General features: G+C 47.5%; 1 protein-coding gene across 4 annotated transcripts in view; it reads right to left on the bottom strand.

The window, feature by feature from the left end:
• LOC138663460 (oocyte zinc finger protein XlCOF22-like) overlaps positions 1–5,506 on the bottom strand; it is a 33,818-nt gene extending 28,312 nt beyond the window's left edge. For 2 of the 4 annotated variants that reach the window (XR_011318192.1, XM_069749670.1), the window contains exon 1: positions 5,295–5,506. The gene's annotated coding sequence lies outside the window, so the exon portion shown is untranslated. The remainder of the gene's footprint in view (positions 1–5,294) is intronic. The other 2 variants (XR_011318193.1, XM_069749672.1) reach the window with 2 other exon arrangements.
• Between the last annotated feature and the right edge of the window lie 12,621 nt (positions 5,507–18,127).

Here is an 18,127-nt window from a genome sequence, read left to right as displayed (position 1 = left end):
AAGGTGTAAGCAACCCACTAGCACGGGAACAGCAAGGCTTAGCCCGGGCACAGGTCCCACAGGACTGCACAAAAGCACGCACATCCCGCGACAAGGAAGGCCACCAAAAGGACCTAGCAACCAAATCTCTGGTACCAAAAATTCCAGGATGACCGGCCAACACAGAACAATGGACCTCAGAAATTACCTTACTTGTCCATCTATCAGGGACAAACAGCTTCCCCACAGGACAGCGGTCAGGCTTATCAGCCTGAAACTCCTGAAGCGCCCGCCGTAAATTAGGGGAGATGGCAGATAAAATCACCCCTTCCCTAAGAATGCCAACCGGCTCAAGGACTCGAGGGGAATCAGGCAAAAAACTCCTAGAGAGGGCATCCGCCTTAACATTGTTAGATCCCGGAAGATACGAGACCACAAAATCAAAACGGGAGAAAAACAGGGACCATCGAGCCTGTCTAGGGTTCAGCCGCTTGGCCGACTCGAGGTAAATCAGATTCTTATGATCAGTCAAGACCACAATGCGGTGCTTGGCTCCCTCAAGCCAATGTCGCCACTCCTCAAATGCCCACTTCATAGCCAACAACTCTCGATTGCCGACATCATAATTGCGTTCCGCAGGCGAAAACTTTCGAGAAAAGAAAGCACATGGCTTCATCAAGGAACCATCAGAACTCCTCTGTGACAAAATGGCCCCTGCCCCAATCTCGGAAGCGTCAACATCAACCTGAAAAGGAAGAGAAACATCCGGCTGACGCAAGACAGGGGCAGAAGTAAATCAGCGTTTAAGTTCCTGAAAAGCCTCGACAGCCTCATAGGACCAGTTAGTCACATCAGCGCCTTTCTTAGTCAAATCGGTCAGGGGTTTAACCACACTAGAGAAGTTAGCAATGAAACGACGATAAAAATTAGCAAAGCCCAAAAATTTCTGAAGGCTCTTCACAGATGTGGGTTGAATCCAGTCATGAATGGCTTGGACCTTAACAGGATCCATTTCTATAGACGAAGGGGAAAAAATAAACCCCAAAAAAGAAACCTTCTGAACTCCAAATAGGCACTTAGACCCCTTCACAAATAGAGCATTATCACGAAGGATCTGGAACACCATCCTGACCTGCCTCACATGAGACTCCCAATCATCAGAAAAAATCAAAATATCATCCAAATACACAATCAAGAATTGGTCAAGATAATTGCGGAAAATATCATGCATAAAGGACTGAAACACAGAAGGAGCATTAGAAAGCCCGAAAGGCATCACCAGGTATTCAAAATGGCCTTCGGGCGTATTGAATGCAGTTTTCCATTCGTCACCCTTTCTAATACGAACAAGATTATATGCCCCTCGAAGGTCAATCTTGGTAAACCAACTAGCCCCCTTAATCCTAGCAAATAAATCAGAGAGCAAAGGTAAAGGATATTGGAATTTGACCGTGATCTTATTAAGAAGGCGATAATCAATACAGGGTCTTAAGGAGCCATCCTTCTTGGCAACAAAAAAGAATCCCGCTCCCAATGGTGACGAAGACGGCCGAATATGCCCCTTCTCTAAAGACTCCTTAACATAGCTCCGCATGGCGGCATGCTCTGGTACAGACAGATTGAAAAGTCGGCCCTTAGGGAATTTACAACCAGGAATTAAAGCCCCCGTCACACATAGCGAGATCGCTAGTGAGATCGCTGCTGAGTCACAAGTTTTGTGACGCAACAGCGACCTCAGTAGCGATCTCGCTATGTGTAACACGTAGCAGCGACCAGGCCCCTGCTGTGAGATCGCTGGTCGTGTCGGAATGGCCTGGACCATTTTTTGATCGTTGAGGTCCCGCTGGGTAGCACATATCGCTGTGTTTGACACCTTACCAACGACCTCGTTGACAGGACGTTCCATTGAATCGTCATGAAATAGATCGTTGTACAGGTCGCCGCATCGCTGCTGCGTCATTGGGGAGATCTCACTGTTTGACATCTCACCAGCGACCACATAGCGACGCAGCAACGATCCCTGACAGGTCGTATCGTTGTCGGGATCGCTTTAGCGTCGCTATGTGTGACGGGGCCTTTAGTCAATAGCACAATCACAGTCCCTGTGTGGAGGAAGGGAACTGGACTTGGGCTCATCGAATACATCCTGGAAATCCGACAAAAATTCAGGAACATCAGAAGAGGGGGAAGAGGAAATAGACATCAGAGGAACGTCACTATGTACCCCTTGACAACCCCAACTAGTCACAGACATTGATTTCCAATCCAGCACTGGATTGTGTACTTGTAACCATGGAAAACCCAGTACAACATCATCATGCAAATTATGCAACACCAGAAAACGGCAATCTTCCTGATGTGCAGGAGTCATGCACATAGTCAGCTGAGTCCAATACTGAGGTTTATTCTTGGCCAATGGTGTAGCATCAATACCCCTCAAGGGTATGGGACTCTGCAAAGGCTGCAAAGAAAAACCACAGCGCCTAGCGAATTCTAAGTCCATTAAGTTCAGAGCAGCGCCTGAATCCACAAATGCCATGACAGAAAAAGATGACAATGAGCAAATCAGGGTTACAGACAGGAGAAATTTAGGGTGCACAGCACTAATGGTAACAGATCTGGCGATCTTCTTAATACGCTTAGGGCAATCAGAAATAGCATGAGCTGAATCACCACAGTAAAAACACAACCCATTCTGACGTCTGTATCCCCTCTGTTCCGCTCTAGTCAAAATCATATCACATTGCATGGACTCAGGACTCTGCTCAGAGGACACTGCCATATGGTGCACCACCCTGTGTTCACGCAGGCGATGATCAATCTGAATGGCTAGAGACATAGATTCGCTCAAACCAATAGGCGTGGGAAACCCCACCATAACATCTTTAAGGGCTTCAGAAAGACACTTCCTGAAAATGGCTGCCAGAGCGTCCTCATTCCATCCAGTGAGCACAGACCATTTTCTAAATTTCTGGCAGTATAACTCTGCCGCTTCCTGACCCTGACACAGGGCCAACAGTGTTTTCTCAGCATGCTCTACAGAGTTAGGTTCGTCATACAATAATCCGAGCGATTGAAAAAAATGCATCTACATTAAGCAATGCCGGATTCCCTAACTCAAGAGAGAATGCCCAGTCCTGAGGATCGCCACGTAGCAGAGAAATAACAATCTTTACTTGCTGAATGGGATCACCAGAGGAACGGGGTTTCAGAGCAAAAAACAATTTGCAATTATTTTTAAAGTTCAGAAACTCAGATCTATCCCCGTAAAACAAATCCGGAGTAGGAATTCTAGGCTCTAAGGCCGGAGTCTGAACAACAAAATCTTGGATATTCTGTACTCTTGCAGCAATCTGATCCACATGAGAAAATAACCCTTGAACATCCATGCCTGCATCCAAATCCAGAATCACCCAGAAATCAAGAGGAAAAAAAAAAGACAAAACAAACCCAAGAAAAAAAAATGACTCAAACTCCTTTTCTTTTCCTTCTTTTGAGAGGCATTCAGTTCAATTTTGGCCAGTTGTACTATTATGGTCTGGTGATTATGGAGCGACATGAGACTAGCTCTGAGCAGGTGGTATCTATATTGACCGCAGACCCTAAGCTCAACACACAACTAGAAGCAGCCGTGGATTGCTCCTAACGCTCCCTAGGCAACTCGTCACAGCCTAAGAGCTAACTACCCCTAAAGATAGAAGCAGGAAAACTATCTTGCCTCAGAGAAAATCCCCAAAGGAAAGACAGCCCCCCACATGTAATGACTGTGAGAGGAGAATGAAATGACATACGTAGTATGAAACAAGATTGAGCACAGGAGGCCACTTCTAGCTAAAAAGGAAAGTACAGAAAAGAGCTCTGTGCGGTCAGTAGAAAAAACTAGAAAAAGTCCACCGCAGAGAAATGCAAAAATCTCCACACCTAACTAAAGGTGTGGAGGGCAAACTCTGCTGCCCAGAGCTTCCAGTTTAGCTAAATAGATCCATACTGATAAACTGGACAAATGAGCAAAAAACAAGACAGTACAAAACAACAAGTCCACAATAAGTGAGCCGCAAAGGACATAGGACTTAGCTTTGCAGAACTTGGTCAGAGAGTCAGGACAATCCAAAGAGCAATGACTCCAGGCAGAGACAATTGACAACTGGCATTGATTGAGGGCTAAGGCCAGACTAATATAGCCGAGCCCAAAAGAAAATCAAAGGAAACAGCTGAGAAACTGAATCCAAGAAGCAGCAATACCACTAAAGACCACAGGAGGAGCCCAAGAGCAGAACTCACAAAAATACTACTTACAACCAAGAACGGAATTCACAACAATTGCCCAGCCACGTAGTATATTGCCCAGCCACGTAGTATATTGCACAGCCACATAGTATATAGCATACAGATGTAGTATATAACACTGCCCATGCAGTATATAACACAGGCCACGTAGTATAGAGCACAGCAATGTAGAATATTGCCCAGCCACATAATATATACCACAGCCACGTAGTATATAGAACAGCCCACATAGTACGGTATATAGCACAGAGATGTAGTATATAAGACAGCCCACGCAGTATCTAACACAGCCCACATACTATATAGCAATGTGGGCACCATACCCTGTTAAAAAAATAATTAAAATAAAAAATAGCTATATACTCACCTTCCGCGGCCCCAAGATCCTGGCCAGGCGTTTACCGATGCTCCTCGTGACTTTCCGGTCCCAAGAGTGCATTGCGGTCTCGCGAGATGATGACGTAGCGGTGTCGCGAGACCGCTACGTCATCATCTCGCGAGACCGCAATGCATGGACTGGAGCGTCGCGAGGAGCGGGAAAGGCGCCGGAAGGTGAGTATATAATGCTTTTTTATTATTTTTAACATTATATCTTTTTACTATTGATGCTGCATAGGCAGCATCAATAGTAAAAAGTTGGTCACACAGGGTTAATAGCAGCATTAACGGACTGCATTACACCGCGGCATAACGCAGCCATTAACCCTGTGTGAGTGCTGACTGGAGGGAAGTATGGAGCGGGCACTGATGGCAGGGGAGTAGGGAGCAGCCATTTCGTGACCGGACTTTGCCTGTCGGTGATTGGTCGTGGCCGTTTGGCGGTGACCAATCAGCGACTTGGGATTTCCGTGACAGACAGAAGTGACCCTTAGACAATTATATAGTAGATTTTTTTTTTATAAGAACCAAGACAGGAGATATATGAGGCCAAAGTCTCCATGTAGTTTCTTTTTCTCAGGATATGATGGGTTTTCTTTGGTAGTTTCCCCCCAATTAGAAGGGACACCTGAGGATATTGGGGTCTTTACCTGCTACAGTCCTGGTGGGATTTACTCAGTAACGTGGATGTTGGACAAATGTTACCATCAGACTGAAGGAACATCGCTCCTCTATTCGGTTCTATGGATCCAGGATGAAATCCACTGCGGCCCCTGCAAGAAAAGATGGAGAAAGAGCAGAAGTTGGGTGAGACCACCGAGGCCTGAGATTTCTATGGCTGCTCTGTGTGCACAGGACCTGTGATGAGGTCACAGGAGGGGAGGAGTCAGAGGTCACATGATCTGGGGCCTCAGTGTATGCAGGACTCTGCTGTGCTGGTTGTCATGGTGCTGGATGAGGGGAAGTTTATGTGTGGAGTCAGGAGGGGTTTACAGTGTGGATGTAGCAGAGCCGTGTACGAGGTGTACAGAGCGGAGCCGTGTGTACGAGGTGTACGGAGCAGAGCCGTGCGTTTGTGCGCAGTGGCTACGGTATTACTGTGTATGGCAGGCAGTCCCGGCATGGTTACTGGCTGTCTAACAGCTGTGAAACATGCGGGGTGAGGACTCAAGTGAAGGGGGAGCCTGGGATGTAGAAGTTGTTGTGGTAACGGGGGCTGTGATGATGCTGTTGAGTTTTCTGTATATGTGTGATGTTATATTTTATTCCTATGGCCGGCATTTTATGTTCGGTTCTCCTACAGGCTAGGCCTATGGCCGTCCCTGGGAATACGGGAGGTCCGTCCACTAGGGGACCCATACACCATACAGTAGATGGGGACACAGTTTGCACTACACTGGGTATTATATAGTTAATACTGTTGGGATTGGCCCATTGTTCGGGAGGGGTTAGATGAGGTTTTACACAGAATGTTTTCCGTCAGTCAGAGAGTAGCAAGTTATCCAGTAGGTCTATGGCGATTTTCAGGATGACCTTCAGGTCCTGGATAAATAGCTGGACGCTCGGCTGGAGCTCCTCCGTCTGCTTGTTCTTATACCATCTCGGTGGTTGCCGTCTTACTCGGTCTCCAGGCTGGACAGACTACTGCTGCTTTCTGTTTGAGTGGGATAGTTGTGTGCTAGGAGGGTATACATAATAAGGGACTGCTGGTGTGAACATACAAGCCTTAATATATACATTTATTAGAAAAAATATTTACAACAAACACCTAAAGAAAACCTTAGTGCACAAATTAAGTGATGGACTAACCGATAACTATGGCTGGTCCAAACAACGATAGCAATTATTACCCTCCACCTCTCGTGTCTCCCTTTTTCCTCATAGTTTGTATGCTTGTGAGCAGGGTCCTCACTCCTCTTGGTATCTGGTGAGCAGGGCCCTCACTCCTCTTGGTGTCTGGCGAGCAGGGCCCTCACTCCTCTTGTATCTGGCGAGCAGGGCCCTCACTCTTGTATCTGGCGAGCAGGGCCCTCACTCTTGTATCTGTCGAGCAGGGCCCTCACTCCTATCTGGTGAGCAGGGCCCTCACTCTTCTTGGTATCTGGTGAGCAGGGCCCTCACTCCTCTTGTATCTGGCGAGCAGGGCCCTCACTCCTCTTGTATCTGGCGAGCAGGGCCCTCACTCCTCTTGTATCTGGCGAGCAGGGCCCTCACTCTTGTATCTGGCAAGCAGGGCCCTCACTCCTTCTATCTGGCGAGCAGGGCCCTCACTCCTCTTGTATCTGGGGAGCAGGGCCCTCACTCCCCTTGTATCTGGCGAGCAGGGCCCTCACTCCCCTTGTACCTGGCGAGCAGGGCCCTCACTCCCCTTGTATCTGGCGAGCAGGGCCCTCACTCCCCTTGTACCTGGCAAGCAGGACCCTCACTCCCCTTGTATCTGGCGAGCAGGGCCCTCACTCCTCTTGTATCTGGCGAGCAGGGCCCTCATTCCTCTTGTATCTGGCGAGCAGAGCCCTCATTCCTCTTGTATCTGGTGAGCAGGGCCCTCACTCCTCTTGTATCTGGCGAGCAGGGCCCTCATTCTTCTTGTATCGGGCGAGCAGGGCCCTCAATCCCCTTGTATCTGGCGAGCCGGGCCCTCACTCCCCTTGTATCTGGCGAGCAGGGCCCTCACTCTTGTATCTGGCGAGCAGGGCCCTCACTCTTGTATCTGGCGAGCAGGTCCCTCATTCCTCTTCTTTCTGGTGAGCAGGGCCCTCACTCCTCTTGGTATCTGGTGAGCAGGGCCCTCACTCCTCTTGTATCTGGTGAACAGGGCCCTCACTCTTGTATCTGGCGAGCAGGGCCCTCACTCCTCTTCTATCTGGTGAGCAGGGCCCTCACTCCTCTTGGTATCTGGTGAGCAGTGCCCTCACTCCTCTTGTATCTGGCGAGCAGGGCCCTCACTCCTCTTGTATCTGGTGAGCAGGGCCCTCATTCTTGTATCTGGCGAGCAGGGCCCTCACTCCTCTTCTATCTGGCGAGCAGGGCCCTCACTCCCCTTGTATCTGGCGAGCAGGGCCTTCACTCCCCTTGTATCTGGTGAGCAGGGCTGTTGTGAATTCTGTGGCAGAGCTCCCTCCTGTGGTCACAAGTGGTACTTCGGCTGATTCTCTCTATGAGCTTCCATTGGTGGAGGAGAGTGGTACTGCAGCTTCTGAGTTTCCTTCCTCAGGTGATGTGGTGAAGTCGTTAGGTGCTGCTCTATTTAACTCCACCTAGTGCTCTGATCCTGGCCTCCAGTCAATGTTCTAGTATAGGACTTGCTTCCTCCTGGATCGTTCCTGTGGCCTGCTGCTCTGCATAGCTAAGTTCCGCTTTTGTTATTTTTGTTTGCTGTTTTTTTCTGTCCAGCTTGCTTATTTGGTTTTTCTTGCTTGCTGGAAGCTCTGGGACGCAGAGGGTGTACCTCCGTGCCGTTAGTCGGTACGGAGGGTCTTTTTGCCCCCTTTGCGTGGTTGTTTGTAGGGTTTTGTGTTGACCGCAAAGTTACCTTTCCTATCCTCGCTCTGTTCAGAAAGTCGGGCCTCACTTTGCAAAAATCTATTTCATCTCTACGTTTGTCTTTTCATCTTAACTCACAGTCATTATATGTGGGGGCTGCCTTTTCCTTTGGGGTATTTCTCTGAGGCAAGGTAGGCTTATTTTCTATCTTCAGGCTAGCTAGTTTCTCAGGCTGTGCCGAGTTGCATAGGGAGCGTTAGGCGCAATCCACGGCTGCCTCTAGTGTTGTTGGAGAGGATTAGGGATTGCGGTCAGCAGAGTTCCCACGTCTCAGAGCTCGTTCTATGTTTTTGGGTTATTGTCAGGTCACTGTATGTGCTCTGACTTCTATGTCCATTGTGGTACTGAATTACCTAATCATAACACTACTGGAGGCCAAAAGTACTAATGATTCTCAATAGAGGGAAAAAAGAAGTTCTGAGACCATTTTTTTTTCTCTGCACTGTGTTTTGCCTTTTTTTTCCCCTAGACATTTGGGTGGTTCAGGACACAGGTGTAGCGATGGACATTAAAGGTCTGTCTTCATGTGTGGATCAGCTCACGGCAAGAGTACAAAATATTCAAGACTTTGTGGTTCAGAATTCTATGTTAGAACCAAGAATTCCTATTCCTGATTTGTTTCTTGGAGATAGAACTAAATTTCTGAGTTTCAAAAATAATTGTAAACTATTTCTGGCTTTGAAACCTCACTCTTCTGGTGACCCAGTTCAACAAGTTAGGATCATTATTTCTTTTTTACGTGGCGACCCTCAGGACTGGGCATTTTCTCTTGCGCCAGGAGATCCTGCATTAAGTAATATTGATGCGTTTTTCCTGGCGCTCGGATTTCTGTACGATGAACCTAATTCAGTGGATCAGGCAGAGAAAAATTTGCTGGCTCTGTGTCAGGGTCAGGATGAGATTGAGGTATATTGTCAGAAATTTAGAAAGTGGTCCGTACTCACTCAATGGAATGAAGGTGCGCTCGCAGCTATTTTCAGAAAGGGTCTCTCTGAAGCCCTTAAGGATGTCATGGTGGGATTTCCTATGCCTGCTGGTCTGAATGAGTCTATGTCTTTGGCCATTCAGATCGGTCGACGCTTGCGTGAGCGTAAATCTGTGCACCATTTGGCGGTATTATCTGAGCATAAACCTGAGCCTATGCAGTGCGATACGACTTTGACCAGAGTTGAACGGCAAGAACACAGACGTCAGAATGGGCTGTGTTTCTACTGTCGTGATTTCACTCATGCTATCTCTGATTGTCCTAAGCGCACTAAGCGGTTCGCTAGGTCTGCCACCATTGGTACGGTACAGTCAAAATTTCTTTTGTCCGTTACCTTGATCTGCTCTTTGTCATCTTATTCTGTCATGGCATTTGTGGATTCAGGCGCTGCCCTGAATTTGATGGACTTGGAGTATGCTAGGCGTTGTGGGTTTTTCTTGGAGCCCTTGCAGTGTCCTATTCCATTGAGAGGAATTGATGCTACGCCTTTGGCCAAGAATAAGCCTCAGTACTGGACCCAGCTGACCATGTGCATGGCTCCTGCACATCAGGAGGTTATTCGCTTTCTGGTGTTGCATAATCTGCATGATGTGGTCGTGTTGAGGTTGCCATGGCTACAAGTCCATAATCCAGTATTAGATTGGAAATCCATGTCTGTGTCCAGCTGGGGTTGTCAGGGGGTACATGGTGATGTCCCATTTCTGTCTATTTCATCATCCACCCCTTCTGAGGTCCCAGAGTTCTTGTCTGATTACCGGGATGTTTTTGATGAGCCCAAGTCCGATACCCTACCTCCGCATAGGGATTGTGATTGTGCTATCGATTTGATTCCTGGTAGTAAATTCCCAAAAGGTCGACTGTTTAATTTATCTGTGCCTGAGCACGCCGCTATGCGGAGTTACGTGAGGGAGTCCTTGGAGAAGGGGCATATTCGCCCTTAATCGTCGCCATTGGGAGCGGGGTTCTTTTTTGTGGCCAAGAAGGATGGTTCGCTGAGACCTTATATAGATTACCGCCTTCTAAATAAGATCACGGTTAAATTTCAGTATCCCTTGCCGCTGTTATCTGATTTGTTTACTCGGATTAAGGGGGCTAGTTGGTTCACCAAGATAGATCTTCGTGGTGCGTATAATCTTGTGCGTATTAAGCGAGGCGATGAATGGAAAACTGCATTTAATACGCCCGAGGGCCATTTTGAGTACCTAGTAATGCCATTCGGACTTGCCAATGCTCCATCCATCAGTGTTTCAGTCCTTTATGCATGACATCTTCCGAGAGTACCTGGATAAATTCCTGATTGTATACTTGGATGATATTTTGATCTTCTCGGATGATTGGGAGTCTCATGTGAAGCAGGTCAGAACGGTGTTTCAGGTCCTGCGTGCTAATTCTTGTTTGTGAAGGGATCAAAGTGTCTCTTTGGTGTTCAGAAGGTTTCATTTTTGGGGTTCATTTTTTTCCCCTTCTACTATCGAGATGGACCCTGTTAAGGTCCAAGCCATCCATGATTGGACTCAGCCGACATCTCTGAAAAGTCTGCAAAAGTTCCTGGGCTTTGCTAATTTTTACCGTCGCTTCATCTGCAATTTTTCTAGTATTGCTAAACCATTGACCGATTTGACCAAGAAGGGTGCTGATGTGGTCAATTGGTCTTCTGCTGCTGTGGAAGCTTTTCAAGAGTTGAAGCGTCGTTTTTCTTCTGCCCCTGTGTTGTGTCAACCAGATGTTTCGCTTCCATTCCAGGTCGAGGTTGATGCTTCTGAGATTGGAGCAGGGGCTGTTTTGTCGCAGAGAAGTTCTGATTGCTCGGTGATGAAACCATGCGCCTTCTTTTCCAGGAAGTTTTCGCCTGCTGAGCGAAATTATGATGTTGGCAATCGAGAGTTGCTGGCTATGAAGTGGGCATTCGAGGAGTGGCGTCATTGGCTTGAAGGAGCTAAGCATCGCGTGGTAGTCTTGACTGATCATAAGAACTTGACTTATCTCGAGTCTGCCAAGCGGTTGAATCCTAGACAGGCTCGCTGGTCGCTGTTTTTCTCCCATTTCGACTTTGTGGTTTCGTACCTTCCGGGCTCTAAAAATGTGAAGGCAGATGCCCTGTCTAGGAGTTTTGTGCCCGACTCTCCGGGTTTATCTGAGCCGGCGGGTATTCTCAAAGAGGGAGTAATTGTGTCTGCCATCTCCCCTGATTTGCGGCGGGTGCTGCAAAAATTTCAGGCTAATAAACCTGATCGTTGCCCAGCGGAGAAACTGTTTGTCCCTGATAGGTGAATGAATAGAGTTATCTCTGAGGTTCATTGTTCGGTGTTGGTGGGTCATCCTGGAATCTTTGGTACCAGAGAGTTAGTGGCTAGATCCTTTTGGTGGCCATCTCTGTCACGGATGTGCGTTCTTTTGTGCAGTCCTGTGGGATTTGTGCTCGGGCTAAGCCCTGCTGTTCTCGTGCCAGTGGGTTGCTTTTGCCCTTGCCGGTCCCGAAGAGGCCTTGGACACATATCTCTATGGATTTTATTTCAGATCTTCCCGTCTCTCAAAAAATGTCAGTCATTTGGGTGGTTTGTGATCGCTTCTCTAAGATGGTCCATTTGGTACCCTTGTCTAAATTACCTTCCTCCTCTGATTTGGTGCCATTGTTCTTTCAGCATGTGGTTCGTTTACATGGCATTCCGGAGAATATCGTTTCTGACAGAGGTTCCCAGTTTGTTTCAAGGTTTTGGCGAGCCTTTTGTGCTAGGATGGGCATTGACTTGTCTTTTTCCTCGGCTTTCCATCCTCAGACTAATGGCCAGACCGAACGAACCAATCAGACCTTGGAAACATATCTGAGATGCTTTGTTTCTGCTGATCAGGATGACTGGGTGTCCTTTTTGCCTTTGGCTGAGTTCGCACTTAATAATCGGGCTAGCTCGGCTACCTTGGTTTCGCCGTTTTTCTGCAACTCTGGGTTCCATCCTCGTTTCTCTTCAGGGCAGGTTGAGTCTTCGGACTGTCCAGGTGTGGATACTGTGGTGGACGGGTTGCAGCAGATCTGGACTCATGTGGTGGACAATTTGGCCTTGTCCCAGGAGAGGGCTCGGCGTTTTGCTAATCGCAGACGCTGTGTGGGTCCCCGACTTCGTGTTGGGGATTTGGTTTGGTTGTCATCTCGTCATATTCCTATGAAGGTTTCCTCTCCTAAATTTAAGCCTCGTTTCATTGGTCCGTATAGGATTTCTGAGGTTCTTAATCCTGTGTCTTTTCGTTCGACCCTTCCAGATTCTTTTTCCATCCATAACGTATTCCATAGGTCATTGTTGCGGAGATACGTGGCACCTATGGTTCCATCTGTTGATCCTCCTGCCCCGGTTTTGGTGGACGGGGAGTTGGAGTATATTGTGGAGAAGATTTTGGATTCTCGTGTTTCAAGATGGAAACTCCAGTATCTGGTTAAGTGGAAGGGTTATGCTCAGGAAGATAATTCCTGGGTCTTTGCCTCTGATGTCCATGCTCCCGATCTTGTTCGTGCCTTTCATATGGCTCATCCTGGTCGTCCTGGGGGCTCTGGTGAGGGTTCGGTGACCCCTCCTCAAGGGGGGGGTACTGTTGTGAATTCTGTGGCAGAGCTCCCTCCTGTGGTCACAAGTGGTACTTCGGCTGATTCTCTCTATGAGCTTCCGTTGGTGGAGGAGAGTGGTACTGCGGCTTCTGAGTTTCCTTCCTCAGGTGATGTGGTGAAGTCGTTAGGTGCTGCTCTATTTAACTCCACCTAGTGCTCTGATCCTGGCCTCCAGTCAATGTTCTAGTATAGGACTTGCTTCCTCCTGGATCGTTCCTGTGGCCTGCTGCTCTGCATAGCTAAGTTCCGCTTTTGTTATTTTTGTTTGCTGTTTTTTTCTGTCCAGCTTGCTTATTTGGTTTTTCTTGCTTGCTGGAAGCTCTGGGACGCAGAGGGTGTACCTCCGTGCCGTTAGTCGGTACGAAGGGTCTTTTTGCCCCCTTTGCGTGGTTGTTTGTAGGGTTTTGTGTTGACCGCAAAGTTACCTTTCCTATCCTCGCTCTGTTCAGAAAGTCGGGCCTCACTTTGCTAAATCTATTTCATCTCTACGTTTGTCTTTTCATCTTAACTCACAGTCATTATATGTGGGGGCTGCCTTTTCCTTTGGGGTATTTCTCTGAGGCAAGGTAGGCTTATTTTCTATCTTCAGGCTAGCTAGTTTCTCAGGCTGTGCCGAGTTGCATAGGGAGCGTTAGGCGCAATCCACGGCTGCCTCTAGTGTTGTTGGAGAGGATTAGGGATTGCGGTCAGCAGAGTTCCCACGTCTCAGAGCTCGTTCTATGTTTTTGGGTTATTGTCAGGTCACTGTATGTGCTCTGACTTCTATGTCCACTGTGGTACTGAATTACCTAATCATAACACAGGGCCCTCACTCCTCTTGTATCTGGTGAGCAGAGCCCTCACTCCTCTTGTATCTGGCGAGCAGGGCCCTCACTCCTCTTGTATCTGGCGAGCAGGGCCCTCACTCCTCTTGTATCTGGCGAGCAGGGCCCTCACTCCTCTTGTATCTGGTGAGCAGGGCCCTCACTCCTCTTGTATCTGGCGAGCAGGGCCCTCACTCTTGTATCTGGCGAGCAGGGCCCTCACTCCTCTTCTATCTGGCGAGCAGGGCCCTCACTCCTCTTGTATCTGGCGAGCAGGGCCCTCACTCCCCTTGTATCTGGCGAGCAGGGCCCTCACTCCCCTTGTATCTGGCGAGCAGGGCCCTCACTTCCCTTGTACCTGGCGAGCAGGGCCCTCACTCCCCTTGTATCTGGCGAGCAGGGCCCTCACTCCCCTTGTACCTGGCGAGCAGGGCCCTCACTCCCCTTGTATCTGGTGAGCAGGGCCCTCACTCCCCTTGTATCTGGTGAGCAGGGCCCTAACTCCTCTTCTATCTGGTGAGCAGGGCCCTCAATCCTCTTGTATCTGGTGAGCAGGGCCCTCACTCCCCTTGTATCTGGCGAGCACGGCCCTCACTCCTCTTGTATCTGGCGAGCAGGGCCCTCACTCCTCTTGTATCTGGCGAGCAGGGCCCTCACTCCCCTTGTATCTGGCGAGCCGGGCCCTCACTCCCCTTGTATCTGGCGAGCAGGGCCCTCACTCTTGTATCTGGCGAGCAGGGCCCTCACTCTTGTATCTGGTGAGCAGGGCCCTCACTCCTCTTCTATCTGGTGAGCAGGGCCCTCACTTCTCTTGGATCTGACGAGCAGGGCCCTCACTCCCCTTGTATCTGGTAAACAGGGCCCTCACTCCCCTTGTACCTGGTGAGCAGGGCCCTCACTCCCCTTGTATCTGGTGAGCAGGGCCCTCACTCCTCTTGTATCTGGTGAGCAGGGCCCTCACTCCTCTTGTATCTGGTGAGCAGGGCCCTCACTCCCCTTGTATCTGGCGAGCACGGCCCTCACTCCTCTTGTATCTGGTGAGCAGGGCCCTCACTCCTCTTGTATCTGGCGAGCAGGGCCCTCACTCCCCTTGTATCTGGCGAGCAGGGCTCTCACTCCTCTTGTATTTGGTGAGCAGGGCCCTCACTCCCCTTGTATCTGGCGAGCACGGCCCTCACTCCTCTTGTATCTGGCGAGCAGGGCCCTCACTCCTCTTGTATCTGGCGAGCAGGGCCCTCACTCCTCTTGTATCTGGTGAGCAGGGCCCTCACTTCTCTTGTATCTGGTGATCAGGGCCCTCACTCCTCTTGTATCTTGTGAGCAGGACCCTCACTCCTTTTGTATTTGGTGAGCAGGGCCCTCACTCCTCTTGGTATCTATTTTGAATTGTGACTTTTGTTATGGTGTAATGTCTATTGTCTGTACAAATCCCCTCTATAATGTAAAGTACTGCAGAATATGTTGGCGCTATATAAATAAAATGATTATTATTAATTAAACAATATACAATATTAATAAGTGGAGGGGGTGAAGGGCCGCAGGAGGGACAAACGGGCTAGACGAATACTCGATCCAACAATGTGTTGGCTGGAGGGAGCCAGAACTAACATAGTGTTGGTGTGACTAGACTCCTTGAAGCTGGCATGCATCATTGTATGTGATCTCTATCATGAGTTTTTTTTATCTATATCCTATTTCATCTTACACTATTAAGTGGTATCATTGATAACCGATTAAGGGAAACCCCGGTCCCATCCGCTTTATCCCACCCCCCACGTACTAGTCTATTTATTTGACATCTATTCCCCAGCGACCACTCACTCCTACATCGGAGAGTGCTGAGGAATGTACTTTATTCATTGCAATGTGACCTCCTTATGCCAGTGTTCATGGATTGTCATCTCAGCCAGGGACATAATGCCACATCCGGTTCACATCTGCAGTCTGCTGAGCTTACACATCTTGATGGATCAGCGCTGTCTCCTTCAACTTCTCCAGCTCCGTTCTGATTCTGACATACCTAAGCGTTCTTTGCCTCGTGTTCCAGTCTGCAACACAAGTACTTCCGGCAACCAGTGGCAGTAAAAAATCCTTGCACATGCGTACTGAGCGTGTATGTGCTCCAACCTGGAACGCAAGAACTTCCGGTATCCGGCGCACACATCACACCGGCATAAAACATCACTACATCAAGCATCTACCCAGTGCTCCGGATACACAAACCTGCAGGAGAGGTCCGAGCTGCCCTACATCGGAAATGTTGGGGGATCATCGGCATGGGGGAACTTTAAAGATGTCATTAGTGTATGGGAGGGGTTATACCATGTAATACAACCTCCTTTACATTTAAACAATCAATGGTCTTTGTTTTGGGTGGGTTGTGTCTGGGACCTATCAATCCACACAGTGGGTGGTTACTCAATTTGTGTGGCCATATTTAAGAGTACTTTCTGTTTAGCCCAGGTATACCATTCTGTACATCCTTCAGCATCTATACCCCTTACGAACATACTGTAGTCTTCTTATAAACCACCTAAGGAGAAACGCGTCGATGCAGAGGCATAGAAGCATCATACATCAGAATGATAAGTAATATCTATCTTTACCTACCTCGTGAGACCCAGCAAACCGTTCCACTTTTAGCCTAGTTTACTGTCTGATCGACGCTCCCTGTATTTATATTAGCACAGGGCCTAAAGGGTAAGTGAGGGTCATCCGCCATGGAGCAGGGGTGCCAAATATCGCATTTTAGGGTGCCAACCTGGCAGTCAGTGATGCTAGTGGATACGTAGGGCTTCCCAGGCCATTTGTGGCTCTACCTGGGATATTTCCATTAGAGCTCATCTAGCCCATTTGTCCCACCTGCTACCCTTCAACCCCTCCACTTATGGTATGGTATAAGTAGGAGGAGACATTATAGTGACTCTCTATTGGAATACATTTGACTGTCTCAAAGAAATGGTTTATCGAAACAGCCATTCATGAAGTATATTGTTTAATTATTGGTTAGTCCATCACTTAATTTGTGCACTAAGGTTTTTTTAAAATGTTTGGTAAAAATATTTTTTATTTTTTCAAATAAACATATATTTTAAGGGTTATATGTTCACACAAGAGAATATCACTACAATAAAAGAGAGACTGACCTCTCCGACATTCACTTCAACCAAGAAGTAAAAATGTTCTACATCCAGGACTTGTTGACTCACAAAACATCTTGTTACCACCATTGCACATTGTGACAAATGAAGAATTTTGTAATGACAATGGACAAAAATTTAAAAGCATTGAAGTATCTCATTGATAAATTTACAAGTTTAAAGGGACACTGTCACCTGAATTTGGAGGGAACAATCTTTAGCCATGGAGGCGGGGTTTTGGGGTTTTTGATTCACCCTTTCCTTACCCACTGGCTGCATGCTGGCTGCAATATTGGATTGAAGTTCATTCTCTGTCCTCCGTAATACATGCCTGCACAAGGCAATCTTGCCTTGCGCAGGAGTGCACTATGGAGGACAGAGAATGAACTTCAATCCAATATTGCAGCCAGCATGTAGCCAGCGAGTAAGGAAAGGGTGAATCAAAAACCCCAAAACCCCGCCTCCATGGTGAAGATTGTTCCCTCCAAATCCAGGTGACAGTGTCCCTTTAAGTGAAGCAAAGATAAAAGAAGGAGTCATTATTCGATCTCAGATTCATAAGCTTCTTCAAGATGAGAAGCTTCTCCATTTGTTGCAAGGCAAGGAAAAGGCTGCATGTGTAGCATTCACATTAGATGTAACTCATTTTTTTGGGAAACTTGAGCAAATAACTGTGAAAAATCTCAAAACATAAGGATCTTGACTGTACCATGTCCTTAAAGAATCATTTCTTACATTCAAATCTAGACACTGTGGAGCAGTGAACGATGAGCACAGTGAGAGATTTCACTAACATATTGCAGCTATGGAGAAAAGATATCAAGGAAAATGGAATTCATCAATGCTTGCAGATTACTGTTGGACAATTGTAAGAGATGATCCGATGCAGGAATACAAGAGACAAGCAAATAAGAGTTGTCACTGAATGAGGAGCAAAAATTGTAGGTCAATTTCTGTAAATGTGTAAAATTTGCAATATTGTTTAGAAAGGTTTTAGTTATTTGAATTGTTGATAAGTTTCCTCTAAATAAAATTTTAGAAAATTGGCATGACAAAATATTCTGCATCTTTATATTTGCAAATATAATAATGTTTCAAAATACTGACACTTATGTATTAATTATATGTAGCAGGAAAACTCTTTGATATCAAAGAAACAAGAGCCAACTAAAAATGTTCATTGTCAGATTTGAATTCAGGGGGTCAAAAACATAAAAAAAATGGCTCATTTCATAACTGAACCTGACAACTTTTGATAATATGTAAAACAGTGATACATGATGTGAAAGCGCCTTGAGGTAGTCAGGTGGAAGGTTCTTCAGCTGCTCACTCAGGATTATGCAGGTTCTGATACCTTCCACTACTGCTCTGCACCAACCAGTTATATAAGTGAGGGGCTGGAGGAGAGAGAGAGCAC

This window comes from Ranitomeya imitator, chromosome 2, assembly GCF_032444005.1.
Source record: "Ranitomeya imitator isolate aRanImi1 chromosome 2, aRanImi1.pri, whole genome shotgun sequence".
In the NCBI taxonomy this organism is placed as follows: domain Eukaryota; kingdom Metazoa; phylum Chordata; class Amphibia; order Anura; family Dendrobatidae; genus Ranitomeya; species Ranitomeya imitator.
This window is presented reverse-complemented; position numbering and strand designations above follow the sequence as displayed.